This window comes from Calliphora vicina, chromosome 5 (assembly GCF_958450345.1).
Source record: "Calliphora vicina chromosome 5, idCalVici1.1, whole genome shotgun sequence".
Classification (NCBI taxonomy): Eukaryota; Metazoa; Arthropoda; class Insecta; order Diptera; family Calliphoridae; genus Calliphora; species Calliphora vicina.
The window spans coordinates 73557933-73576476 of NC_088784.1; the positions used below are offsets into that span (position 1 = coordinate 73557933).

The window sequence follows — 18544 nt, forward strand, 5'->3', positions numbered from 1 at the left end:
ACGGGCTCTATAAATACCGAAATTTACATCAAGGAATGTTTACAAAAAAGGCTGCTTCCATTCATAAGACTTCATAATGTGTCCACTTATTTTTGGCCTGACTTGGCATCCTGTCACTATGGCAAACAAGCCCTTGAGTGGTACAAGAACAATAATGTGGTATTTGTACCAAGAGAGGCAAATCCTCCAAACTGCCCGGAGCTAAGGCCAGTGGAGAGATATTGGGCTCTTGTTAAAAGAGAATTGAAGAGTACAAAAAAGGTGTCCAAAAGTGTGGTAGATTTTAAACGGAGATGGACTACATGTTCGAGCAAAGTGACAGAAAGCACTATAAAAACGTTAATGGAAGGGTTTCCGAAAAAGGTTCAAAATTTCATCACTAGTGATTAAAACTATAAAAATAATTTTTTTTGTAAATTGTAATAATAATTTCAATCAAATAAAAAAAAAATTAAAGCTGTAAGTTTAGTGGTTTCTTTTTTATAAACATATATGTATGTTAAGAATTTTTCGATCTCACTCCTTAGTACTAATTTGACACTTTATAATTGTAAATTAGTTCAAGGATAATGTTTACAATAACGTCTCACATTATTTTAATCTAAAACAAAATAAATAGTTTTTAATTTATTAAACAAAACAAACAAATTCTAATCTTAAAAAAAAAACAATAATACATATTAAATACCGTATTTTATAACAAAATTGTAATAAAACTATATTGAACTATATTAAAAAAAAATAACAATCTGAAAGATCTGTCTTAAGTTATATAATTTCCCTCAATCATATTTGGAAAATTTTTTCAAAATTCATCAATAACCCTTCGACTGCATAGGTAAATTTTTTAAATATGAGCAATTCCACGAGAATCGCTACCACGACTGAAAACACAAAAACCGTTGAAACTTTTTTTCAAGATGATTTGAATAGAAGATAATAATAAAATGTTACTTTGTGAAAGTATTTAGATCATATTACAACATTTTAAAGACAAAAATAATAGTTTAAACTGATTCACCCCTATCGGCAATAACATGTGAATCCCTCGAAGGGAAAATTGCTATCGTGAAATTCCCATGAACTTTTCATTCACAATAGTTAATTTTGTTCGTAACAGCTGTTTATTGTTTACAAAATTCCATCTAAAAATTTCAAAACAAGGGGATTTTTTCACGTGAACAAAGTTTATAAACGAAAAAAGGAAAAGGGAAAATCACCCCTATCATGAAAAACATGTGAAATGTATGTTCCCGTGAAATATCCATTTCCCTCGAAGGGAAAATTGCTATCGTGATATTCCTCTGAACTTTTCATTCACAATAGTTGCTTTTGTTCGTAACAGCTGTTTATTGTTTACAAAATTCCATCTTTCACGTGAACAAAGTTTATGAACGAAAAATGGGAAAAGGGAACATATTTCATGTGAAATATTCACCCCTATCGTAAACAACATGTGAAATTTATGTTCCCATGAAATATCCATTTCCCTCGAAGGGAAAATTGCTATCGCGATATTCCCCTGAACTTTTCATTCACAATAGTTGATTTTGTTCGTAACAGCTGTTTATTGTTTACAAAATTCCATCTAAAAATTTCCCATGTTGGGGATTTTTTTCACGTGAACAAAGTTTATGAACGAAAAATGGGAAAAGGGGACACATTTCATGTGAAATATTGATTCGCGATAGGGGTGATTATATTTAATTTTTTTAATGTTTTAGGCTAAAATTGCGGTGAAAACTAGGCTCCCAATTAGCTTGTAGTATGAAATGAATTTGACTCTGATGGTTTTTTTTTTTGCTATTGTCAAATTGTTTATTGAAACCGAATGTATATTTTCTATTCACTTTTTTAGTTTTTGTATACATACACAGAGAAAACAGAATCGTGAGAGCAACCGAATTTGTAGCCAATCGAATGATTCGGTTGCACACATATGTATAACTTTTCGGTTCTATCAACAGAAAGTCATTTGTTAAAGAAGAATTTCGGATGAAGCAACCATACTTTTGTTACCCCTTCCAAAATTTTGTAGCCACAACTGTAAAATTCGGTTACTAAGGTAAAATCATTCGATTGGCAACAAATTCGGTTGCTAACACGAATCTGTTTTCTCTGTATATATTTACAGAATATATATTGTTTTATTATAAGAGAAAAATCTGTCACGTACGGTATGTCACGTACGATATTAAATTTTATTTATTATAAAATCATCCAATGATTATAAAGGACGGATTTTAAAGGAAAAATATTTCGTTTAGTGTAAGAAATTAAAAGAAAACATAATGCCTCTCACGATTCGAATATTTTCGCATATTTATACATGTACCTCAAAATGAGTTCCGTTTTATGTCACTTACGATATACCCTTATTTCGCTCAATATTTTGGACAACAATATTTCGAAAGAACTTTTTATTATTTTAAAATATAGTAGTAACCTCTGAATGGAACTTAAAGACCAAATTATTTTTCAGATACTCTTATTTTTGCAAAATCTATTCCTTTCTATAGGCGTACAAATGTCACGTACGATGATATGAAATTGCCCATATATTAACTTTTAGAATGTTGCTACAAAAAAAAACACTTACTTTTTAAACAAAAAATATGTAATTGAAACACGAAACAAACACTTTATAAACACAATTAAATCTTAAAATATATTTTTTATTTTATTTAAAAAAAAAATAAAACTCAAACTAACTTTGTTACACACTTGGTTTACACAGCAAATAATATTGAAACGCCAAAAAAAAAATAATTACAATTTCAAGACACGTTTTTCTCGTGACATTTCACACGCGAACAAACACAACAGCAACAAATAAATATGTATTAATGACATGGATTCAATATAGCCTGTAAATAGGCAATAATATTTTTTTATTATTTTTAAACGAAGGCGAAAAGGAAGTAAAATACACAAATAATTAACGAAATATTTATGTATGTATGTTAATTGTTAAACACTATTAATATAAAATTATTAACCGTTATTGTTATTATTATTATTGTTTATGTTTTCGTTTTCTCGCTTTATTTTTTCAAATAAACAAGAGCCCGCGATTTAAATGGCGAATTATAACGCCAACTTTTGTCGCGTGCTCGTAAACGCTTCCATTACGGTGTATTCTAAAACGACGACTAAAATAAATTTTCATCAATGTTTTTTTTTTAATCTTCAATGACTTCACACATACATACATGTGTGCATCAATCACATACCAGCAAATCAAAACAACATCAAGTGTGTAAATATATATTTTACGAATAGAGTAGTAGTAGTAGTCCAACGACAAAAGGCCAATGTGAGCCTCTCAATTGGAAATCTCTTATAAAAATATACACAAATAAATTGAAAATATGTAAGTATGTACAGACTGAGAAGACGGACTACTAAATGTCCAAATATACTAACTAATATACAAAACAACAATAATATGTGAATTAAGATTATACTAGAGCACTACAATAGTATGTACTTACATTGTTTCGTTTCAGGCAAAGTTTATTTTTAATTCTATTACTACATTCACGCACACACAGATATTTCCACTTACATACAGTGACTCAAAAAGGTAATCGAACAATAAACATTACTCGATCGGACAAGCTACAGCTAAGAAATAGTGATTGTAGATTACCGTATAAATATCGCTCTTAGAGATAACCATCCCTTCGCCGAATATCAGAGGCCGATCATGTAATTCTAAATAACTATTACATTCGAAACAATGGAAACTTTATTTGAAAACTATATTCCATAATTTTAGTTTTCAAACCAAAATATAAATGTATATTTCTAAGATTTTCATGTTGGATTGAAGCACAAAATTATCTGTTATAAACAAAGGTTCCAAAAAATTAATTCTTAATTCCACTTTCGAAATCAAAATAAATTGTATCTCTTAACCTTTCTACACAGAGAAAACAGATTCGTGTTGGCAACCGAATTTGTCGCCAATCGAATGATTCTATCTTCGTGACCGAATTTCACAGTTGTGGCTACAAAATTTAAGAAATAGTAACAAAAGTTTGGTTACTTCAACCGAAATTCTTCTTTATCAACTGACTTTCTGTTGATAGAATCGAAAAATTCTATGTGTGCAACCGAATCATTCGATTGGCAACAAATTCGGTTGCTATCACGAATCTGTTTTCTCTGTGTATTAATGAATTCATTGGCCTAATTCCTTTGTACTTCAAATCTATTGAATTCATGCCTTTTGAGAATCCATTCTTTATAGAATTAATTCATTTATTCATCATTCATCATTCAAATTCTCTTGAATTCAAATCCATTACAAAATATTTTTAAAAATATATTGAATGATTAAATTTTTCTTCAATTCAAATTATAAAAAAAGCTTTAAGTTTTTCAATTCATTTTGTAAATGATTAAAAGCAAAACAAAAACAAAACTGAATGAAGAAAAAATATTTTAATTCGATTTTCATTAGATTTGAATTAACAAAAATTTAAACATTCAAACATGGAATTAATTCTGTTATGAATTAATTCCATTATGAATTACGGCAACCATTAATGAATTTGTTTTTTTTTTTGTACCAACAAATCGTCATATGCGTGAAGTTTTGCTTTACTTTTTTAATTTATACAAGTAAGAGAGCTATATTCGGTTGTGCCAAATCTTATATACCCTTCACCAAATTATACTTCAAAATAAAAATTTTAAATATTTTCAGGTAAACAAAATTTTTTTTTTCCTAAGTTGTTTTTTAATTTTTTTGGGAAAAAAATTTTTTCGAATTGTTTTTTTAAAATTTATTTTTTTAAATTTTTTTTTTTATTTTTTTTTTGTTTTAATATATGCGAAAAAAAATTGTTAGTGAAAAAAAAAATTAAGGTTAAAAAATATTTTTTCCGATTTTGATCCATTATGGTCTTATATATGTCATTGCAAAGGTCTATCATTAGATATCCATATTGTCTATATTAATGACTTAGTAATCCAGATATAGGTCAGAAATCGAGGTTGTCCTGGTTTTTTCCTTATATCTCCGATTTTCTCGATTTTAAATAGCAACCGAGCCGAAAGAATTACGGAGATATTGATGTATGAATCGTGTATGTAAGTTATTTGGGGGCTTCGGAAAGTTGATGTACTTTATACACAGAAAAAACTATTTCTTAAACCGTTTCAATTCAAATATTTGTCACATATTGAACTGGTTTCAATTATTTTATAATTAAATCAAGTATTCATTTGCTCAAAAACAAAATTTCTTGATATTTTCTATTGAGTTTTGAGTTTTGAATTTGATTATTTTGACAATTGAATATACAATATTCGTTATTGGTTGAATTTCAAATACAAAAATTATTGAATAGATAACTTTCGTAATTGAAAACACATTTTTGTTATATTTTGTGTTTTCAATTACGAAAATTATCTATTCAATAATTTTTGTATTTGAAATTCAGCCAATAACGAAAATTGTATATTCAATTGTCAAAATAATCAAATTCAAAACTCAAAATTCAATAGAAAATATCAAGAAATTTTGTTTTTGAGCAAATGAATACTTGATTTAATTATGAAATAATTGAAACCAGTTCAATATGGGATAAATGTTTAAATAGAAATATAATTTTTTCTGTGTAGGGTCGGAAATGAAAATGTAGAAATTACAAACGGAATGACAAACTTATATATACCCTTCTCACGAGGGTGACTCGGAATACAAAGAATATGTTCAATCGGTTTCAACGTCCAAGAGATGCTTTGTTCGGTTTAGAACTGAAGATTTTGACACAAAAGACAAAGATCGCCCAGGCCAGCCAAAAAAAGTTTTAAGATCAAGAATTGGAGGCATTATTTGAAGATTGTTTTCAAATTCAACAAGAGCTTGCAAAATCATTGGAAGCTACTCAAGCAGCAATTTCAAAACGTTTGCGAGCAGCAATATTCATCCCGAAGCAGGGAAATTAGGTACCATACGAATTGAAGCAGAGACAACTTGAAAGACGATTTTGCATGTCCGAAATGCTGCTTGAGCGCTATAAAAGAAATAATTTTTGCACGGAATCATTACTTGCGATGAAAATTGGATCCATTAGGATAACCAGAAGCGTAAGATACCGTTTGTGAAGCCTGGTCAACCAGCCTAGTCGACTCCAAAGTCAAATATACAAAAAAAGACTCTAAGGCAATGTTCTATATTTGGTGAGAGAAAAGGTTCTTATCTATTATGAGGAACATGGAACATGGAACCTGTACCGAATGCAAATGATTCGTTTTAAGCGAGCATTTTCCGAAAAACTCCCAGAATATGAGGCTAGACATGAAATATTCCATCATGACAATACTCAATCACATGTTGCTATACCTGTTATAAACTATTTATAATGAAGTGGTTGGAAAGTTTCGCTTTAACTTCCTTATAGTCCAGACCTTGCCCCGATCGACTCCTATTTGTTTCGATCGATGTAGAACGCTCCCTCTGGGATAAGCTTCAATTTGGAACAGAGTATTCGATATTGGCTTAATTCGTTCTTGACCTCAAAAGATGAGCAGTTCTTTTCTCTTGGAATCCATGATTCCAAGAGCAAAAGATTCTGGTCTTGGTTACTATCGCCTCGCAAAAAACTCCTATTTCTAAAAAAAATCGCATTGATCGTATACAATTTGCCAAAGAATATTCAAATTGGTGCAGGCAGAAACAGAATACTGTTCTGTATTCGGCTGAATCCAAATACAATTTAAGAGGCCGAAAAGAAAGATACTGGACCCCAATAACACTTAAATTTCAAATACACCATTCGAAAGACCAAAGTTTCTTCTTTCTAAATCCGCTGAGAAACTTAAAATCAGTTGATATTCAACTAAGTTACTGGCTTATCAGTGCATAAATTTAGGACAAATGGGTTTTTTATACGTTATTTCTTTTGTCGCACAGTCTATTAATAAAATTTACAAAATTTTGAAATATATTGTCAAAGAAGGTATTCAATAAGGATTTTAATAAACTCAATCCTGCAAAATTAAAATTATTATTCCCACAATTTCAAATTATTCATAACAGTATTTTGGATATAACGAAAGCTTAACGGTAACAGTAGCCAATCTTGTTAAAAAGTGCTGGATTTCGCACTTTCGCGAGAGACAAATGTTGGAATTTTAAATATAACGATAGTCGAGCTGAAGTGGTAGTTCAGGGGTAACGGTAGCTTTGCGGTAACGGTACCTAACCTTGTAAAAGAGTATGTAATTCAATTCGAAACACTTGTGGAAATTTATTAACTTAAGGTTGGCTACCGAATCGAAACGCTTAATATATAATGGTAACGATATTTTGGCTTATTTCGGCAACGATATTTTAGCTGAAAGGGTATCTCAGGGGAAAAAAGAGCCAACCTTATTAAAAAGTGATAAATCTAACCAGAAACGCATTCAACTACTAGTGAGAATTTCATCTTTTCAGCTAATTTCTAATATCGGAAATTTTAAAAATATTATACTACTTCTTTTTTGAGTCACTGTAAACTTTGACTATTATTATGTAGTATTAGTAGCTGACATTACCTTACAACAAACACATTTCTAAACACGAAAAATAAGTAGAACAAAAATACCCATAAAATACTCAATAGATGAGAAAAAAAAACAAGGAAAATTGTTGAAGATTTGATTTGGTTTTTCGCAGTTTATTTTTATTATTCTTCCTTTTGTCATGAGTATGTAGTAGTGAGTGACAATCACTCACTCTCTCTCTCAAACACACACTCAGCTAAAAACACGAATCAGCAGCATGTTTGTTTGTCTTAGCGAAATATACTAATAATACACCATTTCGAATTGAATTTCACAATATATCTGAGTTGAATTACTTTTAAATAATAAAATAAATTAAATACTATTAATAGGAACATTTGCAGAACTTGCTCTAAAAGAACTAGTTCTAGAACGAGTGTAATCAGAACTACTTCAGATTCTTTAATGACAGCCTTGGAACTAGTGATGTCGCAATTGTTTGTGGAATCGATTCTGAGAACACTTTTATAGGGTTTCTAAGGAACCAGTTCTATGGCACTTACAGGGAATGTTGGAATGTTGCGTCTGCGGCAATATTTGGGAAACGAATTGTTTTACAAAATATATTTACTCGGTAAATTTAAGTGTTCTAAGGCTAATTATATAAATTAATCATAGAAACAATAAAAATACCTCATCACCTTCTTGAAACTAGTTTCTAACGTGACAATTTCCAAAAAAAATCACTGACTGAAGAACTAGTTCGACGAGGGTGACAATTACAAACAAAAATCATTGACTTAAGAACTGGTCCCAGAACCGTTCCACATAACGTGTGCTAGCTCCACAACGATTGTTTAGAACAAGTTCTGGAGGTGATAAAATTCAAACTAAAATTATTGCTCCCAGCACCAAACATGGCTGTCGAAACAGTTGAGGAAAATATTGAAATATTATTACAATGTTCTGAAATACAATTTTGGAAATGGTGTAGTTAGTATATGTTTATTGTTTTGTTGAACTAAAAATCTGAAATATTTTGTGTTTGCATTTATTGTTCTGGTATTTTGTTTTCAAATTTCATTCTTGTTTTTTTTTATTGTAGTTTTGCTGTAAATACTACAGTGCAAAATTGTAGCAGCTAAAGGAAATTTGTTAGCGTGAGAGAGTGATACATTTTCACATTCATACCTACGTACATTCGTACGCGTTGTTGTAATGCGTTGTAATCGTGTATCGTTAAAATTTAATCTTATAAGCATGTGTTGTTGTGGCGGCCAAATAGAATCAAATAGCAAATAAGTTCCAATTAAGCCGAATATTATATACACTTCATCAATTAGGGTTGAACAATTCAATATTTTCGACCTTTTAATATTTTTGACTTTTTCAATTTAGCTATTTATGAAAAGTCAACAATTCATAATAGCACTGTCATCGATTGTTTGAATTTTTTCCAAACAAAAATTCGATTTAGACTTTTCGCCTTTTTTTAAACAAAATGTCGATTGTTCGAACAATCTACTTATAGAAACCAACTATGGAAACATTCAGTTGAAGTACTTAATCCAATGTCATGCTGTATCCTAACCGAAACATTTATTTAAGTTTTCACATATAAAATCAATTCTTATAATCATAAAAAAACGGTAACGTAACGTCCTCAAAGAGAACGTCAAACTTCCAATGCTATATATTATTTTGCAGATGACAGCAACATTTGCCGTTCAGTTACAGACCAAGACTGTCGGAGATTGGGACAATGAAGGACCTTCTGACAATCTCTGAATGGGGTCGTGCGAATAGGGTCTCTTTCAACGATCGCAAGATACATAACGAACGACTGACCATGTCGGTTCATCTTTATTTATGGGTGGTGTGAATATTGTGGAATCAGACGCTCTTGATGTTATGGAATACAATGTTCTGGAATTCAAGTGTCTCGGTTTTCTAAAACAATGTAGGAATTACTTGACTCCATCTGATCTCCTCACTACTTAAGGTAGGATCACACGATTGCCGCAATGAACCAATTTAATACAATTTTTATTGTGCTGAATTGGGGCCCAATAAAGAAATTGTCCCAATCAAATTCTCTGCAGTCACATGATTGCTTCATTTTATATAAATTTGATTGTCGTAAATTGGCGCAAAGCGATATAGTGGCAATAATTGTCGCATTTCAGTCACACGATTGTTCTAGTTTACGGCAACTCGGAGAAACAGCTGTTGTGCTAGATTTTAAATTTTGTTTTGTTTACATAAATGTAAAAACAATCTATTTTTGAAAAAATTATTTGTTAAATAAAAAAAGAAAATTGCGTCGGCCTTAATTATCATATAAAAAAATTAATAAAGAAATGTTAAAAGATGTATGTGGGTCAGAGAGTGGCTCACAAAAACAATATTTCATTTACAAAAATTAATATTGGCGCTAATTGTCTTCTTTGATTGCCGCACTAGAACACAATAAATATTGGTGTATTTTTAACATTTTTATTGGTGCATGTTGCCTATCAAGCATTCACATGATTGCCGCACCAGGGTTGCATTTGATTGGGCCAAATAAGCACAATATTGTTGTGGTTTGACATATGAGCCAATAAGTTGTGAAATCACACGATTGACGTATAAAATAGACCAATAATTGGTGCATTGCGGCAATCGTGTGATCCTACCTTTACACCACCTATATCCGACCGAAAATGGAATACATCTCCCATATATGGTCCGGAGCTTCCCGACCGCTTAAGCTACGTTTCCGCATACACCGTAATCGGCACCGAAAACGAAATTCCATACATTTGCACCGAAAAAAAGTTCGTTTCAGAAACCGGCAACGAAAATTGGGAACGAAACGGCACCGATCAGTAACGAAAAACCTGTCATTTGGGGCCGGAACGAAAACAACTTCAAGTAGGTTGTTTTCGATGCTGTAGGAACGAAATTATTTTAATTATTTTTTATTTCAAATTTAATGAAAATCAAAATGAATAAAAAAAATAAATTTTCTTTATTGGAACAGGAAAAAATAATGGATTTTGTCAAAAATAATGAAATTCTATTTAATGTGCGACATCCAAAATTAAAAAATAATTTCGTTTCTGTTTTATGCCGCAACGCACCCAACTAAAACGAAAACAATTTAGAAACGAGACGGTGACGAACACCAACGTTTTTCAGTTTCAGTTTTCGTTATCGGCGCCGATTACGGTGTATGCGAAAACCCAGCTTTACTGGACAGGGCGAAGGTGACAGTAGGGTTGGATAACTCTATTGATTCGCTGGAGCACCGACGCAACTTCGGACGCATTTCACTGTTCTATTGGTACTACAATGGAATGTGTTCTGATGAAATTAGGGATATTGTTCCTGATAACCGCAGATTTTTATGTAATACAAGTTTTTCATCAAGAACACATTCCTTAGTGGACCGCACAACACACTACAGGGAAAATTCGTTTTTTAACCGTACTGTCCGTATGTAGAACAAACATCCCGCTGAAGTTTTTCCTGTCATTTTCAATGTAGGAAAGTTCAAATCGACTCCCTTTTTCATCCCTCCCATAACCTATTTACATAGTTCCAACACAATGCTTTGCATGTAAAAATTGGCACCGGAGAGAGCCAAGTCTAACTCGTCCAAAGCTGAGACAGTTGTATCAAACGGAAGTTTTTTCCCAAGTGAAGAACTTTCGCTGACAGCAGACCTATTGTAACAACAACAAAGAATTGGATTGTTAAGCAGGCAGATTCTGAGATTCTCAATTAGTTAAACTTTAAAACTCGACTTTCTCCATTTACTGGTAATAATTTCTGCAAGTTCTTCCTATCAATGAGTTACTATTGGGTGTATGACCTAAAAATTCGGGATTTACAGTAGATGGTGTATCTTTTGAATGCGGTTTTTGTTTTTAATAACTTATATGACATTTTGAAGGGTACATATCTGTCATTCATTCTCACTAAGTTATTGAAAACTATAGTGTAAAAACCAACGTTTTTTTGCTTCGAAAATATAGAATTCTGTACCAACAAAGCGTCATATGCGGGAAGTTTTGCTTTATTTCTTTAATTTGAAAAAAGTGCCGCTGAAACACACCGCTTGCTCACTTATACTTTTGATGAATGTGTTCCAACGTGCGAGAGATGGTTTGTTCGGTTTGGACGTGGTGATTTTGACACGGAAGCCAAAGAACATCAAGAATTGGAGGCATTACTCCATGAAGATTGTTGTAAAACTCGACAAGATCTAACAAAATCATTGGGAGCTACTCAATCAGGATTCATTCAAAAGCAAAGAAATTTGGTACCATACTAATTGAAGCCGAGTGACTTTGAAAGACGATTTTGCATGTCCGAAATGATGCTTGAACGCTATAAAAGAAAATCGTTTTTCGCCGAATTATTAATTGCGATGAAAAATGGATCTATTACGATAACCCGAAACTTAAGAGATCGTATGTGAAATCCGTCCATCCAGCCGAATCGACACTAAAGCCAAATATCCATTGAGCTAAGGTAATGATCTCTCTGGGTTGATTCGTTCTTGGCCTCAAAAGATGAGCAGTATATTTTGCGTGGAATCCATATGTTGCCAATAAGATGGGAAAAGGTAATAGCTAGCAATGGCAAAAATCCCGCATTTTTAAGTCATACACCCATTATAATCCTTACATGTAAACGAGTTATTTTATTACTATCAAAGTAAGTAGTTTAATTTAATTTTGCTCTTTTAGAGTTACAAACCCAACAACCAACTAATTATACCTAAAACCTATCCACAAGACAAACTGAATATTCAAAATTCCTTATCAGTAGACAATTAGAGTGAAAATGTGTGATAAGTAAGTGCTAGTTGTAGCCCGTATTATTATTATTAATACACATTACTACTTATTTCTATTACTAACATAAAGGTATTATGTCTGGTTGTGGTTTTTTACCAAAAAAGATCCGGACAAAATCAAAGCTGCCAGCCAATTATAAGAGAATTTCCCCAAGGAAGAGAAAAGAGAAAATTGGTATTTGTTACTGCAAACACATGTAAATGATAAGGGAATTGGTAACAACAAAGATTCAAGTATTTGATTTTGTTTTTATTATTATTGCTGTATTTATTATTGCGAAAATACTCTTGAGAATATTCTCGAATTATGGAATAAACATGTGAGACAAAAGATTTTGTATATGATTGTCATTGAGAAGTAAATTGGTTAATTTTAATTTAAAATAGATTATACACAGTTTAAAGGCAATATTTTTATTTGAAGCTCTTTAAAAATTCCCAAAAAAATAGTGAAAAATCTTTGAAAATTTGCTTAGAGTATCTGAGTAAAACGATCTGAAAGAAAAACTAACTTAAGGTTTATCAATGAGATGAGTACTTCGCTGAGATAACAAGACGTTTAAGTAATTTTTCAGAGATGGTTTGTTCGGTTCAGAATTTGTGATTTTGACACGGAAGCCAAATATCGAACAGGCCAGCTAAAAAAGTTCAAAGACCAAGAATTGGAGGCATTACTCCATGAAGATGTTTGTTAAATTCAACAAAAGCTTGCAAAATCATTGAGAGCTACTCATTCCGCAATTTCAAAACGTTTGCAAGCAGCAGAAATAGGGTTCCATACGAATTGAAGCCGAAAGATGATTTCGCATGTCCGAAATGATGCTTGAACGCCATAAAAGAAAATAATTTTTGCACCGAATCATTATTTGGGATGAAAAATTGATCCATTACGATAACCCGAAGCGTAATAGGTCAAATGTGAAGCCCGGCCAACCAGCTGAATCGACACCAAAGCCAAATATCCATGGCGCTAGGCAATGCTCTGTATTTGGTGGGACCAAAAGAGTCCTATCTATTATGAGCTGCTGAAATCTGGCCAGATCATCACAGGGAACCTATAACGAACTCAACTGATTGGTTTGAAGCGAGCATTGGTCGAAAAACGCCGAGACATGATATCGTATTATTCCATCATGACAACGCTAGGCCACATGTTGCAATACCTGTTAAAAAGTATTTAGAATGAAGTAGTTTTTCCTCACCCGATTTATAGTCCAGACCTTGCCCCGTCTGACTACTATTTGTTTTGAACGATGCAGAACGTTCTCTTTGGGATACGCTACACTTCAGAACAGAGTATCCGAAATTGGATTGATTCGTTATTGGCCTCTAAAGATGAGCAGTTATTTTGGCTTGGAATCCATATGTTGCCAGAATGATGGGAAAATGTCATAGCTAGCAATACTTTGAATAAATTTATATTGTACAAATGTTCTAAATTATTCAGAACCTTTTACAAACTATTGTAGAATCAAATTGACCAAATTAGTTACTAAGTAAACATGTTTATTTTTCCTTTTATAATTATTTTGTTTATAGAGTACCCACTGTTTAGCGTATTTCTTTAAGCGTAACACATAATTTTAATTCATACAACAAATAAATAAACACATTTCAAAATAAATTTAAAAAAAAATGTGTATTTAAATTATTGTCTCTAGTACAACAACCTCAATCAAACAATTGCCTCTGATACGATTAAAATTGTTTAAAATGATAACAAACAAACGTTTTTTCTTATTTTTTTTAATACAATATTAAATATTTACACGCTATTATTTATTTATACATAAGAGTGTGTTTGCAAAAAAAAATGAATTTTTTTATTGTTATAAAATTAATCTATTGTTATTCAATTGTAGTCTGTTGTATATGATTTGAACTTTACGCTCAAACAAAAAAAAATTGGTTTGATTTGTGGCAATATCGCCAAACAGCTTAAGTCGTTTTAGGAAAATTTATATGAATAATTTTAAAATTTTGTTATGAAAAACTCTAAAAAATTATTTGAAAACTGAGTGATTATGCATTAATAAAAATGTTAAATAGCTTAGTCAAGCCAAGGCTGGGACAATTATTGAAACGAGCTGCATCCGTTCTGTGTTACCAGTCCAGCATGTGATTAGCTATCAAAACCCTCCAAGCCGATATAATTCAGGCTGTGGCCACACACAACTGACCTCGACCGAGAGCCAAGTCCCAACCAACATGACACGAACACCACCCACTCAAATACATTTTCAAACTCCTGAACCAATTGCCATCACTACTTTCAATGGCTTTGTTGTTTTGGCAACAGTAACTGTATTTCGTTGACCGAAGTTTGCCACTAGCACAAACATCAGCCAATTAAACAACAATCTTCTTTCCACAGCCTCTATGAGCTCCCCGAAGGGACCTCACCAATAAACCAGTCAGGATAAGTCCTGGAGCCACTAATTTCCCTTGTGCCAGTAAGACTCTGTTCAGCTGCGAATTTAAAATAAACTCCCCATAGGCATCGGTTTATTTATTACCAAGCTGTGGAAGATCACCACGGTAAAATAGTTATGCTCCGAAAGGTTCGTTCGTCGATCTCCCGAAAATCATTTATTTGTTGATCAAAACAGAACAGTGGCGTTCTTAACAGTGACAGTAATCTTTGGCGCTTCCACAAAGATCACAGTATTCAACATCCTGTCGCTGATCAAGTCTCCCGATGAAACAGAGTTATTGCAGTTACCAGTGCAGAGAGATACCTCCTAACCATCGAAAGTAAAACCTACATTCACATGTAGTCACAATTGCAACCAATTCTGGTTGATATTTGTCAGAAAACGGCATATACAAGATAGTGCCCCAAAACCCAAATGATCTATATGATCTCTGCTCGTTAGGGATGAGGCAAGAGTCAAGCGATATTTCATCTTAAGAAAAGGGGATATCCAGATATGCAGAGGAGTTATGGTCTAGGATCAATACTGAATATTTATTAACTAAACATTTCCAGGCCCTTCCTAACTTCGAATTCTCAAGTCCGTACAACTCGGAATTAATGGATTCACCTTTGCATGACACAACGAGTCTCTCAGTCTATAAGGACGGTTATAGTAAGAGAGATCAAGTTGGCTCAGGAGTCTATATTCAGCAATTCGGAATTAGGTTATATATTATAATTCCAAATGAATGTAGCAATATTTCGTTATCCAATTAGTAATTTTTACTATGAGCTCGCTCAGACAAGATGAGAATGTGAACCCTCCTGTACGATAACCAGAATGATATGGCCCCAACTAAATCGAGGCAACATAACTTCTTGGCCTGACACGCTCACAATTAAGCAATGTAGTGGCGGTTTTACTGTTTGGACACATAATAACCTAACCTCAATAGAATATTACAAATTAGTTTATTACGAAATACAAAATAGACGAATTAACAAGTTTAACGCCACCTCTTACCCTATCGAATGTAGTGCCAGTCAGGTTAGGTTAGCTTGAAAAGAAGGAGCATATAATGTTCCATAACCTTAAAACACGTTAGCAGATAATACATTCCATTGTACACTTAAGAGATTCTATCCTAATAACCGTATATATGTATACCATCTAGGTTAAAACCCCAGTTTCTTTCAATAACTAATAACTAACTAATATGTTCAAGGTTAGGTATTGTATCCCTAGAAAAAAAATTTATCTTTTATTCCACCAAAGTTTCATCTTCCTTTCTACAGACTGCAATGTCCGAAAGCTCCATGCGTGAATGTTGCGACTTCAATTAAATATGACCAATCAAAACTTCTATTAGTCTTCTCAATACTGGTATGCTTAAATCCAGGATGCTATTATCCCCACAGATTCTAGTCATTGTTTGAATTTCTCATTATGTGCACATTTCATAAGTTTTTTATCGAACTTTCGGGAAGGTTTAGCATTGTTAAGGTTGCCTGTATCCAATCAATCTTTGAAAGCTTTTCTGCATCTTCCTTACCTATGATTCCATGCCGTATTGAGGTCTGAATGATCGCTAGATTTACCTATGTTCACTAAGAATTTATTTCCTTACACTCACTATGTGTCTATTCCATGAGTTTTTCTTTGAACTTCCGGGATGGTTAAGGTATCCATAGAGCAATCAATCTTGGAGTCCTGAGCTATTTATTAACTATGATCCCATGGAGGAATGGGATCGAAATAATCTATAGATTCATATATGTTCAGTAGGCATTTCTTTCATACATTCTAGCACTGTTCAGTTTCATCTGTAAGAGCTCTGATAATTTGGAAGTCAGAGAAAATTCCGAACAATTTCGGCTTTACCATTGCACTTTAACCATTTAATAGCTTTCAATATATCTTAAAGCCGTTGGTTCCTGGATTGCGCGATGTGAGCATTTCTGCTTTCCATTGCTTCTTTTCGACAATTCTGGTGATACAATAAAATACTAGTTGTCTTCCCTCTATTCCATCACAATTGCCCATATAAATTTATTCAAAGTATTGTTGCCATTGTTAGCTTTGACCTTTTCCCATATGCTGACAACATTTGGATTTCGAAGTGTATCCCAGAGAGAGCGTTCTGCATCAATAGAAACATACAGTATGCGAATGTATCAAGGTCTGGACAATAAATCGGGTGAGGCAAAACTTCCCAACCACTTCATTCTAATTAGTTTTTAAAAAGTATTGCAACTTGTGGCTGAGTGTTGTGATGATGGAATATTACAGTTTCATGTCTGGCCGCATATTCTGGGTGTTTTTCGGCAAATGCTTGCTTCAAACGAATCACAGGTTGATTCTGTGATGGTCTGGACAGATTTCAGCAGCTCATAATAGATAGGACCCTTTTTCTCCCACCAAATACAGAGCATTACCTTAGCGCCATGGATTTGGTGTCGATTTGACCGGTTGGCCGGGCTTCACGTACGATCTCTTACGCTTCGGGTTATTGTAATGGATTAATTTTTCAACGCAAGTAATGATTCGGTGCAAAAATTTTCCTTTATAGGTCTCTCGGCTTCAATGGTATCCAGTGATCTTGCCTTTTGGAAATATGTCATCTTCCACACATTTGTCTGTAGCTATCTCGTTTATTTAGCTGTATATCTATTGGCTTTTGCCCAGGTAAGCAGGGGCTTAATGTTCCATCACCTCTTCTGTGATGAACAAAAGACTATTGTTGCATAAGTCAGGATTGGTCGTATAACAATAGTGTCATAGTCAATAGGTAATTTCCAGGTTGCTACCCAATTTAGAGTCTAGAGCCCATATTTTATTCAACACTACTCCTAGATATTTTAATTTTCTTGCAAGTATGGAATTTTTCTCTTCCCAGTAAACAGAAACATTTCAGTTTCTTCCGTGTTTACATTTAGAAGTCTGCCTTTAGCCTAGTTGTAAAATATGTTGAGATTCTTCCAAAAATTTAAATTTCCATATGCAAATTAAGGAAGTCCCAATTAATTGGAAGACTCAATTTTGTTTGTGATATCTTATGGAACTCATGATGTAGGAAGTTACTGCGAGATAGCCAAAATACCTATAGGTAAGCTGATGGCCAAATGACTCTAAAGAGTATGTAAGTCTCTATCGAATATGATGAGAAATAATCGGAAGACCCAAGGTCAATGTTTGTTTGTGATGTCTTATGGAACTCATGATATATGAAGCTATTGCCAGATCTTATACAAAATAGCCAAAATACATATAGGAAAGCTGAGGACAATCAAGTATAAATATATATTCCGAGTTTTTCAGCAATAGGAGTTTTAATGGTTCTCTACCAGGATGTTCTTAAAATTGAGTTTTGTATGGTTGTACTCAAGTTAATTGATTCAAATGAGTATTAATCGTGCTCCACCACGTTATGCTGCAAATACACAAAATTTTTTAGGATTATTTCCTCTCTCGAATATTTAATATTGCTTGAATATTTGTTTGCCTAAAAGTTTTCTTTCGATTGATCTAAAGAAATGCTGAAAATATTTGATCACAACGCAAGTGTTTGAATTTAAAGAATGCGAACAAGGAAGTCATATCGTCACTGAGATATATTTTTGAAGAGTTCGAGAAGTTCTTCTGAAAGAAGCCTTTTTTAACTTTCAAGTAATTCCCTTATTTAAACCTAATTTTTCCTTAGGTGTATATATAATCTATATAAAGAAATGTGTATTCTATTTGAAAAGTACATATTTAAATAGCAATGAAATAAATA

The 18544-nt window shown here is 32.7% G+C and overlaps 1 protein-coding gene across 2 annotated transcripts in view; it reads right to left on the reverse strand.

The window, feature by feature from the left end:
• The window catches only part of LOC135962425 (uncharacterized), a 109350-nt gene that overhangs the window by 30283 nt on the left and 60523 nt on the right, over nucleotides 1-18544 (reverse strand). Inside the window, exon 1 of one of the 2 annotated variants that reach the window (XM_065514348.1) lies at nucleotides 2713-2865. The exons of the other annotated variant lie outside the window; for it this stretch is intronic. The gene's annotated coding sequence lies outside the window, so the exon portion shown is untranslated. Of the gene's footprint in view, nucleotides 1-2712; nucleotides 2866-18544 lie in introns of those variants that run through there. 2 annotated transcript variants of the gene reach the window in all.